Source organism: Euprymna scolopes, chromosome 19 (genome assembly GCF_053919585.1).
Source record: "Euprymna scolopes isolate OS-2025 chromosome 19, ASM5391958v1, whole genome shotgun sequence".
Taxonomy (NCBI): domain Eukaryota; kingdom Metazoa; phylum Mollusca; class Cephalopoda; order Sepiida; family Sepiolidae; genus Euprymna; species Euprymna scolopes.
In genome coordinates this window covers 128,825,186-128,848,402 of record NC_136500.1, presented here as the reverse complement: position 1 = coordinate 128,848,402, position 23,217 = coordinate 128,825,186, and the positions used below count along the sequence as shown (strand labels likewise).

General features: G+C 35.8%; 1 pseudogene; it reads right to left on the bottom strand.

The window, feature by feature from the left end:
• Positions 1 to 5,175: 5,175 nt before the first annotated feature.
• LOC145240618 (5S ribosomal RNA) lies at positions 5,176 to 5,292 on the bottom strand (annotated as a pseudogene).
• Between the last annotated feature and the right edge of the window lie 17,925 nt (positions 5,293 to 23,217).

Genomic DNA, 23,217 nt, shown 5'->3' with positions numbered 1-23,217 from the left:
CAAAAAAATTATACTTCAAAAAAATTATACTTCAAAAATATTATACTTCAAAAATATTATACTTCAAAAAAATCATACTTCAAAAATATTATAGTTCAAAAATATTATAGTTAAAAAATATTATACTTCAAAAATATTATACTTCAAAAAAATTATACTTCAAAAAAATTATACTTCAAAAATATTATACTTCAAAAATATTATACTTAAAAAAATTATACTTAAAATATATTATACTTCAAAAATATTATACTTCAAAAATATTATACTTCAAAAAAATTATACTTCAAAAATATTATACTTCAAAAATATTATACTTCAAAAATATTATACTTCAAAAATATTATACTTCAAAAAAATTATACTTCAAAAATATTATACTTCAAAAATATTATACTTCAAAAAAATTATACTTCAAAAATATTATACTTCAAAAATATTATACTTCAAAAGTATTATACTTAAAAAATATTATACTTCAATGAAGAATGAAAAACGGCCGCTGATTCCTTTTATATTCTTACGACCTTATCACGTGATATGCAAATGAGATGATTCTGAAATTAAAAAAAAACAAGGCCAATAGCCATTAGTCGCGTGCTCTCGTGAAATGAATGAATGCGTGAATGTAGGATTGACATGAAATTCTTTAAAAAAAAAAAGGTTCACGAATTCACTAATGGTACTGCAACTACAATAGATTCAACTATTGATTCTACAACATGCTATATTTTGCTTTTGTTTTTTTCATACACTGCAAGCTATTTTCTGTTTTTTAAATTTTAATTTCACACACTACTCATTAGTTTCCGTGTTTTATCATATATATATATATATATACATATACTATGTATCTATTAAAAAGGCTCGTTATCCCCAACATTCAAGAGATAAATTGCAAAATGATGGTAAAATCAATGGAAGTTCAAGATAAAATCAATAAATGTTCCACATGGAATATCTATCAATAAGTAAGTTAAATAATAACACATTGGTCTTCATAAATATACAAATTACCCGTGAAATAAATCAACACGAGTTGAGGGCCAAGGGTGACAGAACGCGATGCATACTTCATTCTCTAACTATTGCTTGCATCCTCATCCTACATCCAGCGTACAGCTATAATTCCTGAATTCCTGTACCTGATTTAACTCCGGCTCACTTCCAGCGACTCCGGTGCCCACTGACATGCAGCTATCCGTATCCGTGCCCTAAGATATCCAACTACGTGTTACAGTTCCCACTGACATGCAGCTATCAGTCCCTACCTAAATGGCGCATGAACACCAACCTCGCGAGTTGCCTGAACGCATTAACGAACATTTTACACTTATTTCTCCGTAAAACTAAAACATGATACATGTTGTCTTCAATCAGCCACCTGTGTTTGTCAATTGTTTTTGTTAATGCCGTTAACTCTTTATTTTATGTCTACTTTTATTAGTACACATTCACTCAGCCTTCCACCACTCTCGAAAACTACGATTAAAACAAGTAGAAACATACAGAGTCCCCCGTGAGTGCACAGTGAATAGAATTACTAAGTTTTAGTTACTCCATCCCATATTAAGCCCATAAAGTCCCCAGGGGACGTAAAATCCTGGTGAAAATGAACAAACGGCTTTAGGTCTTAACATATGTAAATCTGAGTTTTGCATCATGCAAAAAAAAAAATGACTAAGTTCATCATGTGCCCCCCTATTTAGCCCCAAAATCCCTCAAGGTCTTAACATATTCAAATTTGAGTTCAACACCATGCAAAACTGCTAAATAGACATACACAGAGAATTTTGGACAAATATGGTAAAATAGTCCCAAAAATGGAGTGTTTTTATTAGCCCTACAAGAGCCCCTCAAGCACATGCAAGGGTTATCGCGAAGTATAGACAAACAAACTCATATAGAAATCAGTTAGATACAACTTTTCAGAAAGTTTTATAAAAATCCAAGGCATCGATATTTTTTTAATAAGAACAAAAGTGTCAATTTTAGCCATTTAAACACGAAAGTCACCCCTATTTGGGGCAACCAGAGTTTTTCCGCAAAATCAGTGTTTTTACTTTTTTTACTCATATTATGTTTAATGTTTGTGCTAAATTTAAAAAAAAATTCCAAGATACAGTTACTGATTAAATTGCATACAGACGAACAAGCGAACGGACGAACGGACGAACGGACATGGGTGAATTTACATCTCAACCCTCCTTTTGTCGGGGGGGGGCAATAAACATTTATATATTCTGTCGAAATTAAATAAGGAAAGCAGTAAAGTATTCCCTTTATTATCACCGTCAGAATTGATTTTCAAAATTTATTCCTGTGTAATTTTCAAAGTCTATTGTTTATGAGGTAAAATAATAGAAAGAAATGATATATTATGTAACGTCACGAGACTTTATTAAATCTGTTTTTTTTTTATTCGTATTAAATATCGACCAGTGTTCCAAATTCTAATAAATATTAAAAGATTATAAATACTTTTAACTGGACAATTAAATTAACGAATGTGTCTGCCCACTAGAGAAAGTCATAAACTGGAACGTCTAGAATATTGTAATTATATGTCGCAGAACAAATACCTTGGAAAGCCAAGGAATAATGAAAATACAATTCCCTAAAATAAGATGAGTGAAGTTTTGAAAGAGGAAGTTGACGATCAACGTGATGTAAATTCCATTGATCACAGGGAGGAACTGAAAGACAATACTACAGTAAATGAACACTCAAGATGAGAACATTAGTCTGATTAATTGAAATAATACAGACAATGATCTTATTCAGAATATTTCAAATTAGTTGCTGCTCGGCATATCGATTGGCCTACACACAGACACACATATCAAAAGAAATATACTTTGCGATTTACAAATTCCAGATTAATAAAGAATTGACTACTTACATAAAACACTGTAAACATCAGGAAACAAAACGAAACTGTTTCCTTTACAAAATTCCTAATTTACAGCTGTCTTGTTTACATTACAAAAAATATGGCGGTCACATTTACCAATCTAAACGACTTCCGCTTTTGAAACTAATCTGAAGTAAAAGGGAAAATAGTGAAATATAAAATGATTGGAATTAATAAGTGGAAAAAAGGAAAAATTATGAGTACACAATCAAAATCAACTGGATATTATGGCCATTGGCGGAATATAGAACCAGCTGCAGAAAAATGAATGTCCAGTGTGTTTCAATTGGGATAAGGTTGATCAGTGGCGAGAACTTCTTAAGTACCAAAAAGAGATCATGAAGAATATATTTTCCTAACAAGTGAACAAGTGTGATTGATGCAAAGGAGAAAAAAAAACACATGAAAACTCATCTGAAAAGCTAGGTTAGTAAATGGGTGGAGATGTCGCAACTTGGAACAGAAAGTAATAGTACTAAAACATTGAAAGCTTTATTTTAAAAAAAATGAGAGAGCTTGGATAACATTACATTCCTTGACATAATATGAGAATAAAATGATTAATGAAAATACGATTCATCAAACGATTAAAATTAGGTGAAACCCTATATTATAAACCGGGTGAACAATAAGACGATTCGAAGTTGGGAGTATTAGTTACTCATTTCCAATTATTGCAGACTATTATTCTCATCTTTTACACGCAGATAGGATATTCGGAGTTCCTATCCCGTCGCGGTTACCATCTGACGAAGGCCAGAGGAATAGTTGGCCGAAACGTCGTGAAATATGTATGTAGATTATGCCTTCATGAAAAATTTGCTATCCTGTACTTTAAAGAACCCCAACATCTATTAAACCGTAGAAGAGAAATAGCGAACAATTGTGTTCACAGAATAAAATTTACTCTAGGATAGCGATACAAAATAATTTTAAAACTAACCTAACAATAGAAAATAAACAAATAAATAAATTAAATAAACATGACTATACATAAACTATCACACACACACACATACACACATATATATATATATATATATATGTGTGTGTGTGTGTGTGTGTATCTTTATGTGTAGGCTGAAAAATGGGAAGCTCGAGGTTTGTTTACAGACAAACGTTTGAGCACTTTACAAGTGGCGGACGGATGTTTATTTAAATAGACATTCGGACAGATTAGTTGCGGGCACCGCTTCCGTGGTTCTAGGTTCGATCCTCGGCTTGGGATAGGTGCTAGTCTAGCAGCACTGGTGAGTTGTGATACAACGAAACAGGACTGTATGTCGATGACTGCAAATATATTTTATAAAGCCCCCCTCTTTGGGTTGAGCACTGTCGTAAATAATCTCACTCGCTACTTAATTAGGCTGAAAAATGCGAAGCTCGCGGTTTGTTTACAAACAAACGTTTTAGCACTTTACAAGTGGCGGACGGATGTTTATTTAAATAGACATTCGGACATATTAGTTGCGGGCACCGCTTCCGTGGTCAAGGGGTAGAACTGCCGACTGTCATCACGACGGTTCTAGGTTCGATCCTCGGCTTGGGATAGGTGCTAGTCTAGCGGCACTGATGAGTTGTGATACAACGGAACAGGACTGTATGTCGATGACTACAAATATATTTTATATATATATATATATATATATATATATATATATAAACTAACATAAAAAACTAACCTAAATTTAAAGCTAGATATCCAGGCAAAATAGAGCATACACAAAGGAATAGGTCAACCAGAGGTCAAATAGGCCTTTGTCCGGTAAGTGCATGCCCATTGGCTGATAGGAAGGGGACGGTGGATACTAGAAAGCTGATTGGCTAACTAAAATCTCAATAGAAGGTGCGTGTATTAAAAGGACAGACAACCACAAAATTCGCGCATAAGCCTGGAGAATCCTAGAGTGGATGAAACGCGGAATATTCAGTGTAGCTTAATCGCCATATATATGTTATAACTAACTAACTACATATATATATATATATATGTATATATATATATATATATATATATATATATATATATATATATATATATATATATATATATATATATATATACACACAGAGACAGGCTTCTTCAGTCTTTAACAGACTATGGATACTCAGGAAAAGAGGGCCTGCGCGTGAAATTTTTGTAGCAGGAGGGATGCGGAATCTCCAACCACACCTCTCCTGAGTCGACATTCTTAAATGCCAGTGGCAAGTGAAGTGTATGTACAAGATGACTGGAAACAGAGGCCGAGATAAGCAGAGAGCACATACCGCGCCTAGAATTCCCAAATGGTCACCCATCTTGTACTAACCAGGCTCAACGTTGCTTAACTTCGGTGATCTGATAAGAACCGGTGTGTCAACGCGATTAGGCCGTATATAAAACACACTAAAAGATGAGGATAATAGTCCGCAATAAATTAATGAATAAATAATACTCATCTTAGTAAACATTGCAATTAATCAAATAATATATACCATTCGGTACGGACCCGACAGTGGAAGATCAAATAATAAATAAACGTTGACTTATAAGACCAAAAATATTTCAACTTGATCCGGGCCGTGGCGCCGTGTATAGAGACGTTGAATCTCTACGTTTCCAGGTGATCATTGTCTGAAGATAGCGGTTTCAATGTTACCCAAAGCCGGCCAGAGGCCTAGGTGGCCAAGACACTTATGGAAGGCAGTAATTGCTGAAAATGCAGTGAGAAGATTCGGGGTTCCTATCCCGTCGCGGTTACCACCTGACGAAGGCCAGGTGAATAATTGGTCGAAGCGTTGTGAATCAACAACTAAAAGATGAGGATAATAGTCCGCAATAAATAAATGGATTATAAAATCGTGTCAAACATTTTATAAAAAATATCGTTTTTGTAATTGAACTACAAATGGCCGACGTAGAATTAAATATACTGACGTAATCACGTGTGTGAATTCAGGCAAAACAAAAACATGACTATGATATGATGAACAGATCGACGCACACACACACACACACACACACACACACACACACACACATTCATAATATACCATGAAGTGTGGAGGTCTATAAATAAAGTGGAACGATAAATTTGTCGCTCCGAAAGAAAACAACACTACAGCTTTATTTATAAATTTTTATCGAAAAAATCAATTCAGATAACTTGATTATGTACTACAGTTGACATCTATTCAATGTAGCCGCCTTCAGCCTCAACCTTCGCCTCAATACGGGTCCGGAACTTGGAACATGCCTTTTCCACAACCACCGGCGGGAGTTTGGTGAATACTCGGTGGATGGTGGCGGTCAGGTAGGCTTTGGTGTTGTAGGAGGTCAGTTGGGGATGGGCCAGTAAGAGAAGGGTACAAAGTCGTAGCACCCCTTCTGGAGCCAAACCTGGGTCTATTTGTATTTGTTGCTGGCGCTGAGTACTGCTGCCACGCCCAGAGTCTGCCACCCTAATCAGGACATCCAAGGATATTCAATATGGCGTCCGGCTATCAGTAACATGTCTTCATCCATCTAAGTGAACTAACAGATGTGTCTATGGACTATGCTTTATTCTCCTGTGGAGTTGATTGCCGTGCCCAGGTCATAACAGCCCTTCCAGAATCATGCCCATGACATGGACACATCAAGACACTCTCTCCAGCAAGCGACTTTATCGCAGTTTGGTTAAGAAGTAAGAGACAATCCCAGGTTAACATTAAATAGTGATAAGAGCACCTGCAGCATGGGAAAGACGATTTAGCTTTAATAAAGTTGCAGTTTGTGAAAGCGATTGTGTGGTTACATATAATCATATGCATGACTATTGCGTTATTGTGGTTTATGCTTGCAAATACACGATTTGATACTTGTTTTCCATTCTGTCTTGTATACATTGGATTTCAAAAATTATCTGGAAAATATACCCGGTGAACCAAGTGCAAGAAAGATACAAACAATTGCACTTAAAAGGACGTTTAGGCTCCTAAAAATATCTCTCAGTTGGAATATATAAAATAATGGGTGAATGTCTGGCATCCAACAGAATGCCGCATCCTTAGCTAAAACAAGATGTGAAATGTAAACTAGAAATAGCTTTGGCTTGGGCTGGAAGTGCCAAAAATGCTCTTCAGAATTATTCTGGACATAGTGAAAATGAGCTTGTTTTAAGATCATATATAAATACGCCGTCAGTTTTTATAGACTAGCTACCGACATTAGACGCTGCAACAACCAGTGATATGGTTAGATATAAATTAAATTCCTTACATTCTGCGAGAAAAATGTCTATGGAGGCTGAATCAAGTGAAAAACTTCGGAGAGCACTGCGATTTAATATAAGGCCTAATGCGGATGAACAATTTGTAACAGGGGACAGTGTTTATTATTGAAGACAAAACTAGAAAGAAATGGTGTGGCCCTGTTAAAGTTTGAGGTAAAGAGGGTCAATGTGTATTGATTGGACATGGAGGAGCACTTGATGTACGTGAATATCGGAAGGGCAAAGAATAAAGAAAATACAATTCCCTTAAATAAGATGAATTAAGTCTTGGAAGTAAAAGTTGAAGATCAATATAATTGAATGTATGTCCAGTGTGTATCAATATAATTGAATGAATGGCCAGTGTGTATCAATATAATTGAATGAATGTCAAGTGTGTATCAATATAATTGAATGAATGTCAAGTGTTTATCAATATAATTAAATGAATGTCAAGTGTTTATCAATATAATTGAATGAATGCTCAGTGTGTATCAATATAATTAAATAAATGTCAAGTGTTTATCAATATAATTGAATGAATGTCAAGTGTTTATCAATATAATTGAATGAATGTCAAGTGTTTATCAATATAATTGAATGAATGCTCAGTGTGTATCAATATAATTGAATGAATGTCCAGTGTGTGTCAATATAATTGAATGAATGTCCAGTGTTTATCAATATAATTGAATGAATGTCAAGTGTTTATCAATATAATTAAATGAATGTCCTGTGTGTGTCAATATAATTGAATGAATGTCCAGTGTGTATCAATATAATTGAATGAATGTCAAGTGTTTATCAATATAATTAAATGAATGTCAAATGTTTATCAATATAATTAAATGAGTGTCAAGTGTTTATCAATATAATTAAATGAATGCCCAGTGTGTATCAATATAATTGAATGAATGCCCAGTGTGTATCAATATAATTGAATGAATGTCAAGTGTTTATCAATATAATTAAATGAATGCCCAGTGTGTATCAATATAATTAAATGAATGTCCAGTGTGTGTCGATATAATTAAATGAATGTCCAGTGTTTATCAATATAATTAAATGAATGTCCTGTGTGTGTCAATATAATTGAATGAATGTCCAGTGTGTATCAATATAATTGAATGAATGTCAAGTGCTTATCAATATAATTAAATGAATGTCAAGTGTTTATCAATATAATTAAATGAATGTCAAGTGTTTATCAATATAATTAAATGAATGTCCAGTGTGTATCAATATAATTGAATGAATGTCAAGTGTTTATCAATATAATTAAATGAATGTCCAGTGTGTGTTAATATAATTGAATGAATGTCCAGTGTTTATCAATATAATTGAATGAATGTCAAGTGTTTATCAATATAATTAAATGAATGTCTTGTGTGTATCAATATAATTGAATGAATGTCAAGTGTTTATCAATATAATTAAATGAATGTCAAGTGTTTATCAATATAATTGAATGAATGTCAAGTGTTTATCAATATAATTAAATGAATGTCAAGTGTTTATCAATATAATTGAATGAATGTCCAGTGTGTATCAATATAATTGAATGAATGTCAAGTGTTTATCAATATAATTAAATGAATGTCCAGTGTGTGTCAATATAATTGAATGAATGTCCAGTGTGTATCAATATAATTGAATGAATGTCAAGTGTTTATCAATATAATTAAATGAATGGCCTGTGTGTGTCAATATAATTGAATGAATGTCCAGTGCGTATCAATATAATTGAATGAATGTCCAGTGTGTATCAATATAACTGAGTGAATATCCAGCTTGTATCAATATAATTGAATGAATGTCCAGTGTTTATCAATATAATTAAATGAATGGCCAGTGTGTGTCAATATAATTGAATGAATGCCCAGTGCGTATCAATATAATTGAATGAATGTCAAGTGTTTATCAATATAATTAAATGAATGTCCAGTGTGTATCAATATAATTGAATGAATTTCAAGTGTGTGTCAATATAATTGAATGAATGTCCAGTTTGTATCAATATAATTGAATGAATGCCCAGTTTGTATCAATATAATTGAATGAATGCCAGTGTGTGTCAATATAATTGAATGAATGTCCAGTGTGTGTCAATATAATTGAATGAATGTTCAGTATGTGTCAATATAATTAAATGAATGTGCAGTGTGCATCAATTGGGATAAGGTCTATCACTGGTGAGAACTTCCCCAAGTAACAGAAGGAAATAATGAAGAACGTGTTTTTCTCACAACTGAACAAGAACCAGCAAAAAATGTGATTGATGCTAAGGAGAACGAAATAAAATTAAAACATGAAAACTCATGAAGTGTATGAATGTGTCCTTTCCATAGGTCAAGCATGCATATCAAAAAGATGAGTGATAACAGAAAAAGTTTAAGATAACAAAAAGATAACGAAACCTCATTTTGTAGCATGTAGCTATGAAGAAAATCCACAAAACCTAAAAGCAGACTCTCCAACATGCATCTGGTAATATTAACAGTTTCCGTTAAGAATTGGCAGGTGGAGACCCTTGATTTCGCTTCAGCATTTTTGCAAGGGAAAGAAGTCTTTCTTAAACCGGCATTTAGAGCATGTCCAGAATCACAAGTGTGGAAGCTGAAAAGATGTATTTATGGATTGAATGATGCGCAGCGTTCATGATACAAGTGAGTTACGCAGGAATTAACTAAACTAAAAGGAATTGTGAGGGCATATGGCAGTGCAATGTTTCTTTGGCGTGGCTTATCTGAGAACTTGATGGGTATTCTGTTAATGCGGTTAAAATTAGGTGAAACCTTGTATTATAGACCGGACGAACAATTTGTTTATTGGAACGGGATAGCAAGAGAGATTGAGTGAGACAAAGAAAGACACACTTTACCCTTTTTGGGCAACAAATGCTTAGATTTTTTATAGCAGCAGAAGGAGTATTGCTATTTTTTACTCGATTCTATTACTTTTGGTATACCTTTTGTATATTTAAAATTAAATGTATGGGTGTGATGTGTGTGCGTGCCCTATAGAAAGAAAGGTTAGAGAATCTACATAAAAGTGTATACTTATGTAAAATATACAAGTAAGACAATGGGAGTCTTTCCAAATGTCTAACCCTAACCCTTCAAGCGGGTATGAGGTCATAACCTCCTTAAAACTTTGAAATGTATAAATTGTTTCTGGTGGACACAATGAAATGATCTTGAATCTCTAAGCATCCTCCTAACCTAAACGATTCATGGAGATGAAGTTTATTTAAAACTTCAAATATATCCTATTTTAATGAATCTGGGAGAAAGATGCGCAAAATATATTATAATTGGAATGTTTATTGAGATGAGTTTTTTTTATTCATTTATTTATTGCGGACTATTATCCTCATCTTTTAGTAGTTATTTTACTCAGATAGGAGATTGGAAGTTCCCATCCCATCGCGTTTACCACCTGAGGAAGTTTTGGCCGAAACTTGGAATTTGAAAAAAAAAACTGGCCAACTAGTAGATGGTCTACAATATAAAAAAAGGAAACAGGTTTTCATCAAACGGAATTGGAATCATGTAGTTTTTTCTATGGCGATAATTTAATCATTCCACTCTGTTCTAACTCCGAAGTTAACAATGAAATACATTGATTTGATTCGTTGTTGAGTGCTCAAGAAAAAAAAAGAAAGAAAGAAGCCTTATGAATTGAAATCTTATTGTCATTTTTTTGTGAATTTTGGATATATTACATGTTCATTCTTTGATTCTGTTCATTAAAATAAAACAAGGAAAATAAAAAAGGGAAGTATGTATATACTTGTGAATTAATTATCTCTTCATGTCCAAAATATATGCTGAGACTTTTCTAACCCACATTCTATTGCAGCGATGATTAGCTAATGACTAAGAAAAACCTCTCCATATATCTAAAATATATTTTATATAACACACAAGCCTCGCCAAACTTTCACAAGAAACACTCGTCTAGCTGTAAACACTATCAATAATTTCCCCCACTCTTTATCTGTGCCTAAACCTAAACGTAGATTCCATGAACACAGCTTCTTTCTTAGAAATGCACGCCTGTGGAATTGTCTTCCGTTTTCCTGCTTTCCGGCTGACTACAATATGGTTGCGTTCAAGTCTAACGTAAATAAGTTCTTGATGAGCCGTTCCATATAAGTTATCAAATTTACTAAATTTTCATTACTAATGATTACTATATTGTCCAATTTCTACTGTACACTCTTTAACCCTTATCCTTGAGTGGCCTCTTGGCCTTGAAAATGTGGTGATGCCTATGTAAAAAAAAGCCTATAGACCGTATTTTATTGTATTTATTTGCTTTCCCACCAAAGCAAATTAGGCACAAGGCCGTTTTTTTAATGTGGGGGAAAACCAGCTCCTCTAAAAGTAGGGTAAAAAGGGGGCACTTTGGTTGTGACCAAAAATAATAATTGTCCCAGTATAGAGGGTTTTCCCTCCATTGACTAGTACAAATTATCTTTAGTGCAGCATCAGCAGGTCAGATACTACACTTTGATCCCAGTCCGAGAGCCAAGAAAAACAGAAAAAAGGCAAGATATTTATTTGCTCCCCCACCGAGCAAATTAGGCACAAGACCGATTTTTTATGTGAGGAGTGAATGGGAAATGGAGACCAACTCCCCGAGGAGTAGGGAAGCTGGATAGTGATAATTGGTATGAAGGGTTTCCACTACATTGACCAAGGTCTTATAATGGTATTTGCTTGCAGTATTTGTCGGAACAGATACAACACTTTGATCCCGGCCCGCAGGCCAAGAACAACAGAAAAAAGGCAAGCCTAGAGAAGAGGGTATTTATTTGCTCCCCCACCGAGCAAATTAGGCACAAGGCCGATTTTTAATGTGAGGAGTGAAGGAGAAATGGGGACCAGCTCCCCGGGGAGTAGGGGAGCTTGATAGTGGCAATTGGTATGGAGGGTTGCCCCTACATTGACCAAGGTCTTATATGTGGGGTTGGCCCCACATATGGTCTTGCTTGCAGTATCTGCCGGAACAGATTGGATTTATTTGCTTCCCCACTGAGCAAATTAGGCACAAGGCCGCTTTTTAATGTGGAGAGAGAGGGAAGGGGGAGGGAAAGGGGATCAAGCTCCCGAGAGGTGGGAAATGGGAGCTGGACAGTAACTGTGGTCCGTAGGGCGATCCCTACATTGACCAAGCTCAGACATGTGGGGCCACCCCCACGCATGGTCCCTGCCAGTCATAGCCAGTCCCCGCTTGCAGCATCTGCCGGACAGATACTACACTTTGATCCCGGCCCGAAGGCCAAGAACAACAGAAAACAAGCAAGCTTTGAGAAGAGAACGGATGGTATTTATTTGCTCCCCCACCGAGCAAATTAGGCACAAGGCCGATTTTTAATGTGAGGAGTGAAGGGAGGGGGAAGGGAAAAAGGGGACCAGCTCCCGAGAGGTGGGAAATGGGAGCTGGTTAATGGTCAGGCATGTGGGGTTGCCCCCACATCTGGTCTTTGCTAGTCATAGCTAGTCATAGCTTGCAGCATCTGCCGGACAGATACTACACTTTGATCCCGGCCCGAAGGCCAAGAACAACAGAAAACAAGCAAGCTTTGAGAAGAGAACGGATGGTATTTATTTGCTCCCCCACCGAGCAAATTAGGCACAAGGCCGATTTTTAATGTGAGGAGTGAAGGGAGGGGGAAGGGAAAAAGGGGACCAGCTCCCGAGAGGTGGGAAGTGGGAGCTGGTTAATGGTCAGGCATGTGGGGTTGCCCCCACATCTGGTCCTTGCTAGTCATAGCTAGTCATAGCTTGCAGTATCTGCCGGAACAGATACTACACTTTGATCTTGGCCCGAAGGCCAAGAACAACAGAAAACAAGCAAGCTTTGAGAAGAGAACGGATAATTGTCATTTCCGTCCGGATGCTCTTTTTACTGGTGGAGGAAGTCGATGAAATACGGGCTGGCGCGTACCCCTCTACAGCGAACTTCCACGCGATCTAAGACAAAATATTCTTTTTTTTTAGTTAATTTAAAAAATAAATAAATAACAGAAGGAGCACGTCACATTCCACTCTATACAAACTCCGAAGTTAGCAATGAAATATACTGAAGTTAGCACAATTTCCTTAGCTATGTGTCTGTTATTTATTTTTGTGAAAATGATTATTTTAAAAAAGAATGTGATTTCAGAATTAAAGAAAATATTCAACGTTGGATTGCATGAAAATGGAACCTTTAAATTTCTGGGATTGCGTATTACACAAATGGAAGATAAATTCATTACAAACGAAAACAATTAGGTGTCATCTATTTCTTTAATAGATACAAAGAAAGGAAGATCCTGAAGGAAAAATGATGAGCTAAGTGAAGAGGTGAGGGCAGATGTAAAAAGAGTAAATGATGTCAAATGATGTTGTTATCTACCCAAAAGCTGCCTGATGTGTGTAGGATGAGTAATACCGGAAAAAATCATGAACTAGAGTTATTTTTGGACACCAACAAATCACTTTTAAAGCTTAAATCAAAAACAGGTTCCATATTTTTTCCACGGCTGGAAAATCCTTCAGATTTGAGTGTGGTTTGCTATTTGGATGCTACCTATACCAGCCTGGAGGATGTTTTTTCACAGAGTGGATTTATTATCTTTGTTTATGGTAAGTTGAATAGACTGGTTCATATATACTGGTTATTAAAAAAAATTTGATCGAGTAACAAAGAACCCATTGGCGCCTGAGACTCTTTCACTCAGTGAAGCTGCTGATGCAGGTGCATTGATAGCTGCAATGCTGCAAGAAATTTTCAGATTACCCAAGTTGCCTGAAATATTTTGCAAATATTATAAGTGACAGACGTTTGAGAGTAAAGGAAATGTTGGTGAAGGAAGAAATCCAAATTGAATGCATCAGGGGACAGGAACAGGTTGCAGATTGTTTGACGAAGATGGGAGTCTCTACTGAAATTCCAAGAGATTTGTTGTGTTAATAAGCCGGTTTTTTTTCTTTTTCTTTTGTTGGAACTGTGACTTACTTGACACCAGAACACACCAGCAAAGTTTAAATTACAGTTATCGAACCTGGTGACCATTTATATATTTAGTTATTTACCTTGTCTTGAGTGGATATCCGGCTATCAGTAACATGTTTTCTTCCAACGTTGTGGGATGTACTAAGTGAGCTAAGAATCCAGGTACACTTTGGTGCTGACTTTCAAGCCAACTTCAAAGATGTGAGGTGGCATAATGTGGCCTTCACTTAGAAACCATTCAAAGACCATGACCGTGTCCAGAAACTCCGTTTATATGTACTCTCAAGCGTTGAACTGTCTGGATTTTCATTTTGAAGGTGCTGGCAATGGTCCTGTTGTCATAACTTGAATTGGTGGCGAACATGTGTTGTACAGCGGCACATCTCCGACCTCGCTTGTTTGACGTTGTGTCACTGTCACGTATGATTGAAGGATCCTATCTTCAGATTTGAACACAACTTGCCAACTAATAGATGGTATGGAATAAAAAAGAAGCATGTTTTCATCAAACGGAAATGGAATCATGCCGTTTTTTCTATGGCGACAATTTAATGGTTCCACACTGTACTAACTCCGAAGTTAGCAATGTAATATACTTATGTTTGCAGAATTTCCTTAGCTATGTGTCTGTTATTAATTATTACACAGCCAATAAGTAACTAATGGAAGGGGTCTAACTTTGCAGAAAACGAACGACAGTAAAAACAGGATTACCTCCCTTGCATCGGAATTGATTTTCTAACTCACAATAATTGAAATCTTATTCTGTAATTATCTAATCACAATAATACTACGACTTACTCATTTTATAAATCAAAAAGAGATTCGACATATTCATTCAGTCAAGCCTCAAATTGTGATATTTTTTCACGGTTTTTGTTTTGGTTGTTTTAAACGAGCAATTTCTGTATAGAGCTTTCGAAAATCGTGCACCAGGATTGTCTCATTTTGAATGAAACTCTCGTTGTTGTTGTTTCCAGCTATTCCTTACCTTGTGTAACGTTGTAGTCGCAAAGTCGTCAAAGAATAGAACTTCCACTAGCTTGTTTTCGTTGTAGAAGGTCATTTATTTTCTCGTTCTGTCGTTACCGTTATGGCGTCCCTCGCGTGACCATCCTTTCAAGCGTCACTCACGCTTTTAACCTGATCTCAAACTTTATCCCCGTCTCGCACGTGATCGCCTACTTCTTCCCGTTTATATTAAGTTATTACCTGCCACATCATTTCGCCTGCACTATTACACCTGTATGAATGCATATGTTTACCTGCAAAACCCAAGATTAGAAAAGATCAGCGGTTATATACGAAGTCGAGAAGATTTCCCCGGAACACACGGTTAGACAAAGTAGCAGTGACGTTGCTGCCTTAATTTCATTGACTTTAAAGTTCCATGCTTGATGCCTTTTCTACTGCCATATTGCTTCAGACAATGCAGAGAGCCAACTTATGTAAGAAGCTAAAAACACTACTTCAGAGTAAAAAATAATCATAGAATTATTGCTTGGTTTCTCTAATGTAAATAGGCCATCAAATAGAACACGTATGTAAAAATACGTTTTAAAGCCATCCAACGCAAAGAAAGAGACGTAAAAGAAAAAAAAATAGAAATCTTGATAAGGGCGAGTTTCTTCGCCGAAATATATCGTTAAACATTGTTTATTCTTTTCGTTGGGTTGCTTCAAAACGTATTTTAACATACGTGTTCTATTCTTACTTTCTACTAGTTGGAAACCCGGCGTTGCCCGGTTGTTTGGAGATATATATGTATATTGAGCAAAAAAAAAAAAAACAAATACGTGGTAGTAGGAAGGCAGGCCGAAAACTGACAGAGTAATTTGGTAGGAAAATGTACACAGACAGACAGACAGACACTTTCACTTTTATAGATATTAGCATGGGTTCCCGACGTAGCCCGGGTATTTGGAGGTGTATATTGAGCAAAACAAAGGGGTAGTAGGAAGGCAGGCTAGAACCTGTACCGCAAAGGAGGAAAAGAACATGAAAAAAGTGACGTCTTTGCTATTATGACCATCGCGATCGCCAAGTGACGTAGGTTTAAATTAAGGCTAGATAATCGAAAAGAGGTGATGACTTTCGAAAATATCGGCGAAAAAAAGCAACTCCTCCCTGTAGGAAAGGGCCCAATTAAAAGTGAATAAATTAATGTTTTTAGTCAATTTTTCGGTATTTGTCGTCTGAAAGGTCAAGTTAAAAATGATACTGATCTTGGTAAAATCCGTCGCCTCTGTCGAAAATGTTAGGCAGACATACAAACAAACATACATACATTTATATATTGGTAGCTCAAATTTCCGACGCAAACCGATTAAAAATCTTGCCCTATCTCTGAATACCCTTTATGTGAAATTTCAAATATTTAGACAAGGAATTGTCTGAGTAATTTGGTAGAGACCGCAAAGCTCAATTTTTTTCAACTTTGACCCCTATGCTGACCTCATAACATGTATTGTTTTGGGCTCAAATGAATTATAAAGTAAGATCCATGTCCAAGGAACCTATATCTAAAATTTCAAGTGTTTTGACCCAAATTTGGTGGAGGAGTTTGGTAGAGTTCTCAACGGTCAAATCGTTGAATTTTGACCTCCTAACAGCCAAATTTCTGGCCAAAACGAATTACAAAGATTTTCCCAAATCTCAGTACCTTATATATTAAATTTCGAGTCTGTAGGCCTAAAATTGACAGAGTAATTTTGTAGGGAAATGTATACAGACGGAAACACAGAGAGACACACACAGACATACACTTTTACTTTTATAGATATATAGACTTAACAATGCATTTAAAACAGGAAACCAACCAATTACTTTTTAGCACGTGCCAAGTGCATCCTGGACTAAAAAAAAAAAAAACACCGTTGAACAACAACAAAACAGACTTGCCCCGCTTAGTAATCCTACTATAAGCGTAAAAGAAACAAATCTTAAGGGCGAGTTTGATTATTTAAAATTGTTTATTATTTGCGTTTGATGGCTTCAAAACGTATTTTTTTACATACGTGTTAAATTTTGAAGCATAGCTTAATAGTATATGCATAGATTCCAACCTATGAAACAGTAATTGTTTACCCTTTGTCAGAAACATCGTTCATGGAATGTGAAAAGTAAAGAACAAAAATAGGTGATTTGAGAGTACGGTGCTGTAAATATAACCTTTTCTACTCTTGCACATATACAGAAACAAGGCATATGATAAGACCCCGGACCCTTTTGTCACCTCTGTCGAGATTTCCACTTGAGCCGTGTACGTTTGATAGTTATTACATTACAACGTAGCGACAGCGCCTACAACACAAAGGAATGGTTGGATTGTGGGAGTGTGTCGCTAGTCTACAAATATCAATATTGAACGTCAGAACGTCGTTTTTAACTCTTGACTTCAAGGAGATATAAGGTATCATATAATAAAATAAACGCAACAGAGTGAATCTTTTTTCGATCCGACACATTGGATAATAATTCGATCATGTGAAAAAGCTGAAAACGATATTCTTATTATTCATGGAAAAAGATCGATATCCTTTATGGCTCAAATGAAATGAATACAGATTTTTCTTACTTGGAAAAAAAAATTGAACACATTGTCAATGTAGTGCAAATACCTCCTACTTTTTCTACTATCAAACATATATAAAGGTCAAAAGCCACTCGAGCATGAGATTTAAGACGAATAGAAATGAGTAACTGAATTTTAAAAATTGTATTACTTATAAAACGTGTTTATGGCAAATACTTTGACTGTTGGAGAGGCTGAATTTTTTTTTATTAGTACAATTATTTTCCAAATATATAATTTGTTTTTAGTTTGTGCTAAAATGATCTAATATTAAAAATTAATACTTAATTAGCACGAAGGCCGAAAAGAACGTGAGAAAAAACGTGACGTCTTTGCTATGGCGCCCATAGCCAAACTGGAAGTGACGTAGGTTAAATTAAGGCTAGACAATCGAAAAGAGGGGATGACTTTCTAAAATATCAGCGAGAAAAGTGCATAGTTGTGAGTGAAGAAATGAGTGTTTTTGGCCCATTTTTCGATATTTGTCGTCCGAGGGGTCGAGCTTCAAAACAATATCAATCTCGAAAGTTTTATTCAGACATACATAATACATACATACATGATGATTGCAACGTCTTGTTAGACGAGTGCCACTCCCTCAGTCACCGAAAATGCATGTGCCCGAAGATGACTTTTTAGTCCTACCAGCGAATTAACACGCTCAAGCAGACATGACACTAAAGACGGTCATTGGTATACATACATATATATATATATATATATACGCGCATGCATACGCACATATATACGCATACATACACATACACATATACACATACATATCTATAAACATACACACATATATACATATAAATACATACATACATGCACAATACAAAATACACATACATATACATACACACATGATTACATACACATAAAGATACATACACACACATATATACACACATATACTAATACATACACACATATACATACATATACGTATATGTACACATATATGCATATATACATACACACATACACATACATATACCTACATATATATATACACACAGACATATATATGCATTTATACAATACATATATATTCATATGCACATACATAAACATACATACACATACAAACATATGTATACATATATACATATACACATAAACATACATACACACACACATATATGTTCCATCAACACAGGACTATTTTTTCAAATGTCTAAGAGAGTATCTGAACAGAGAATGTTACAGAGTTTTAGCTTTGTACGACAGTTAAGTCTCTCTCTCTCTATCTCTCTCTCTATCTCTCTCTCTATCTCTCTCTCTCTCTCTCGGCTCAAAATGTTGAGATCTAGCAACAAGTAAGAGCAAGGTAGCCAGCAACAAGTCACACTTCAGACCAGCTTAATGCAGGTACAAATCTCTCGCTTTATGTTTTTTTTGTTTAAATCAGAGATTTGGTTTCCATAGAGGGGTTGTCTTCGTCACGGCTTACGGGAGCCCTCTCCATCCCACATACATATGGATATAAACACCTGCACGCACGCATACATACATACATACATACATACATAAAGGTGCACGCAAACATACATACGCATGCACACACACACCATGTACACATGCCAACATGCACATATACACATACATGCATACATACACACATGGCGATACATATACATATATACACGTACATGTAGAATATACAAGGCGTGCTCATGACAACAATTATGATGGTTGGTACGAATAAATGAATTTAACCTGAATAAAAAAAAAACAATCTTGTACACACGTAGAAGAGACAATCATTGGCTGTGGCGCTTGTACAACTTCTATATTTAAGATGCGTCCACAATGGTACAAATCCTCAAGGTTCATGACGACGATGATAATGGTTGGTATAAATAAGTGAATTTAACATGAATAAAAACGAAAAACAATCAAATATACATACATACATACATACATGATGATGAATATTGCACGTCTTGCCAGACGAGTGCCACTCCCTCGGACATCTAAAGTCCATGAGCCCAAATGCCTGAGGGAGTATCTATACAAACATGACGTTACAGAGTCTTAGCTTTGTACGATAGCTAAATCTCTCTCTCGGTTCAAAATGTTGAGATCCAGCAACAAACAAGAGCAAGATAGCCAGCAACAGATTAAACTGCAGACCAGTTTAATGCGGGTACTGGTCTCCCGCTTTATGGTTTTTTTAAATTAGATATTTGCTTCTCCTATAAAGGTTGCCTTCACCACGGCTTACGAGAGCCTTCCTCACCCGAACACATGTATACATACACACAAATATACAGTGCTAGTTGGCCGTTGACCCCGAAAAAGGGTTAATTCGCCCTTTGAAAGGTCTTGTTGTTAATCCTTCAGAGAGACTAGCAACCCTCCTCACCAAACAAGTCTGGTGGGGGAACCAGTTTAGTCGCCGGTGATCCGACCATGAAGCATGTAGTACGCGGGTACATGGTACCAGTAGCATATGACATGACGTGTCATACATACATACATACATACATTTAAACGGACAGGTGATGGTTGTTCTTGCTGCACTCCACTTCCTATGCGTTCTTTTTATACCGTCCCCTTCTGATAGTGAATTTTCTGTTTTGGAGGCTAATACAACGTGACCCAAAAAAACGGGCCCAACTCTAATTATGCCCCGTTTCTTAGTGTTTTGTCCGAGTAAAATGAAACTTTGGCCATAACTAGTTTATTATATTCAAAACATCACATCAAAACACTAGGGCGTTTGTCCTTTTTTTTCTCCGTTCTACAGCATATGTTCTATATATACATTTTGTTGTTGTTTTTTTTTGGGGGGGGGGTCACCCTGTATATCAACAGTATTGATAATGTATTACAGCTTCATCTTCGGCGACTTTAATATTCACCGCTTTGGTTTCTCACTCTAATCGCAAAATCCTGATGGTGAAACTTGTCTTAACTTTTCTGTCTAACGATTTCTCCCAAGAATTCACTTTCACTACACGCTTTCCTAGTAATGACCTCTGCTACTCGATAGGGTTCTTCTCATGCTGTTATTTATGTTTATATTGATTTTTCGGTTAAATGTTCAATTGATCGATCCTTGCGTAGGAAGACGTTTCTCTACAGCAGGGCTGGTTGGGATTAGCTTCGTATCTTCCTATGTGACGTTCCATGGGGTCCTATTTTACGTATGTCACCGAATGCTGTTGTTAAAGTTACTGACTGGCTTCTTTGGAATTGACATATTCATTCTTTATCGTCAGTTTCAAACCAAACCTCATTCTTTTTCCTAATTTTCATTTGTTTATGCTTCTGCCATTGTCCACCATGAGCATTTCTTTGTGGAGATGGTTCTGAAGTTTTCAGACAATTTTACGGAGAAGCTAGCAATGCCTGCAAGGAATCAAGTTCTGAGGATAAGTGTAGATATTCTCAAAGGGATCGTGATTCTATCTAATCTCAAAAGGGTGGCTCTTGTGATTTGTAACGTAATCCCCATTTGAGAAGCGTTAGAACTACGCTGAGGTAGCTTTGTATTCCCGGGTGACGCCAGATAACGTAAGGATTTAAGATAGAGATGATAAATATACATATTTTATTTTATGTCAAAATAGATATTGTTTTAAACCAGAGAAATATATTTTTACGGCTAAAAGTTGACAACAGGAAATTTCACTTAGAACCTTGTCTGGCCTTAAATGAACTCAGGGTCGGATGTCAGAATTGAGACCTGGTCTTGGAAATCGGGTAGAATGAGTAGTTTAGATTTCAGTGTGGGAATTGTACTCACGCAAAATCCTAAAAGCTTTCGATTTCGTAGAGATTCGTGGCGAAATCTTATTGGCTTGGGAGAAGTTCCACCCCATCCACATACCTTACTATATATACGACTGTTGTGCGAAAATTAGCCAGAGCAGAGATAGAATTGAGTCAAAGAGTGAGTGGAGAGTTTCAAAGCAGATTGCTTGTTGAATTCGAGAAGAGACATGACCCCTCCCCACCTCATCCATCCGTCTGTCGCTGTCTCTGAAGAGATTTGAGATTTTTGAAGGACTTACAAAATCTGAATGAGTATTGTAAAAATATTTTGTACATAATTTTGTGAAAATTAAGCTTCTGTAGATACACTACAATTGTTTATCTTTCTTCCTGTCTGCCGTTTCGATATTCGCTTTCAGCATACCACATTCATGTAACAGCCTCCGAAAAGTCTAGACGACACGTGCCGAGAATCTAGAGAAATAAGAGTCCTTAACCACCTTTTCGAGGAGGCGTTACAGATTTCTGGATTACTATTCCTCGTCGTCATTACTAGAAGTTACATTGAGACAATTATATTTATCTTAAGTTTTCAGTTCCCCGTTGTCTCTGAGTCGCACACTACTGTATTCGACTTTATATTTTGTTGTAGCGTTTTATAATTCTCAAGGCATAAAGTGACTCCACCGCTGAACGAATCAACTTAAGAATTGGAAACTTCTTGATGGGGTCGGCAACCTAATTTTATCAAAACATCTTAAACGTTTGTAAAAGATCATTTTATTTATTGCTTTAACTATTGTCCTCATCGTAAGTCTCCAATTTTCCATTATTTTGCATCCTTTTCACTTTTGTTTATCGTAAACATAGTTTTGTTTAACATTTTATTTCAACTATTTGACTGTTCATATTCTTACAAGGTTTCATTTGTATCTAACTAGTCCAGCTATGCAAGCTGCATAGCTACTAGCTATGTATCTGACTTTTTTCTATCATAGTGTCACAGTCTACTACACTAGGAGTTTTTTCCAGCACCATTGCAACAATGATCGCGTATTATTATAAAAATGTGCGAAAACGAGGTTACATCGAAAGGAGGTTACTCTCATCTTCTTTCTCATGCTTTTTAAAGCAAGATTTTGTAAATTTGGCCTATTTTTAAGCAGTTTTGCCTTCAAAAATTATATTTGGCCTCTTCCACGGCGTAACGCACGGACTAATCAAGGAAGGAACTAGCAGAATATTATAAAGATGAAAAATACGGTTATGGATCTATCACGTTAAAAGTCAGTGTAATAATTCGAATATAATGTAATTTATTCGTTTAATTATTTTTTCGTCTTTTTTATGATTTTACATTGGTGCTACCAGATCAGGCATTCTAAAGATATTGCCTTCCTGGTGCTTTTTGGTTTTTCTACTCTCTTTTGCAAAACTCAATTATGTTCTGCAAATCCAAAAGTAAAAACACCAACCCACCTTTCACCCTGTTCTTCTTCCCATTTCCCCTTTCCCTTTCTATCTCCCCCACTTCCTGACAGTTTTCCTAACTTAAAATGTATCAAACATTAATATTGTAACACTTTTCCCTCTCCCATTGCAAAACTCATTCATGTTCTGCAGGGAAAGGAACAACAACGATTAAATTCATCTTAAAACAACCAAACCAAACACTACAAACTAGCGATTGAAGATAGAAAGAGCTTTAAGAATAAAAACCTTCTACAAAATAACTGGATTCAACATGAATACTATTTCCAAAATAA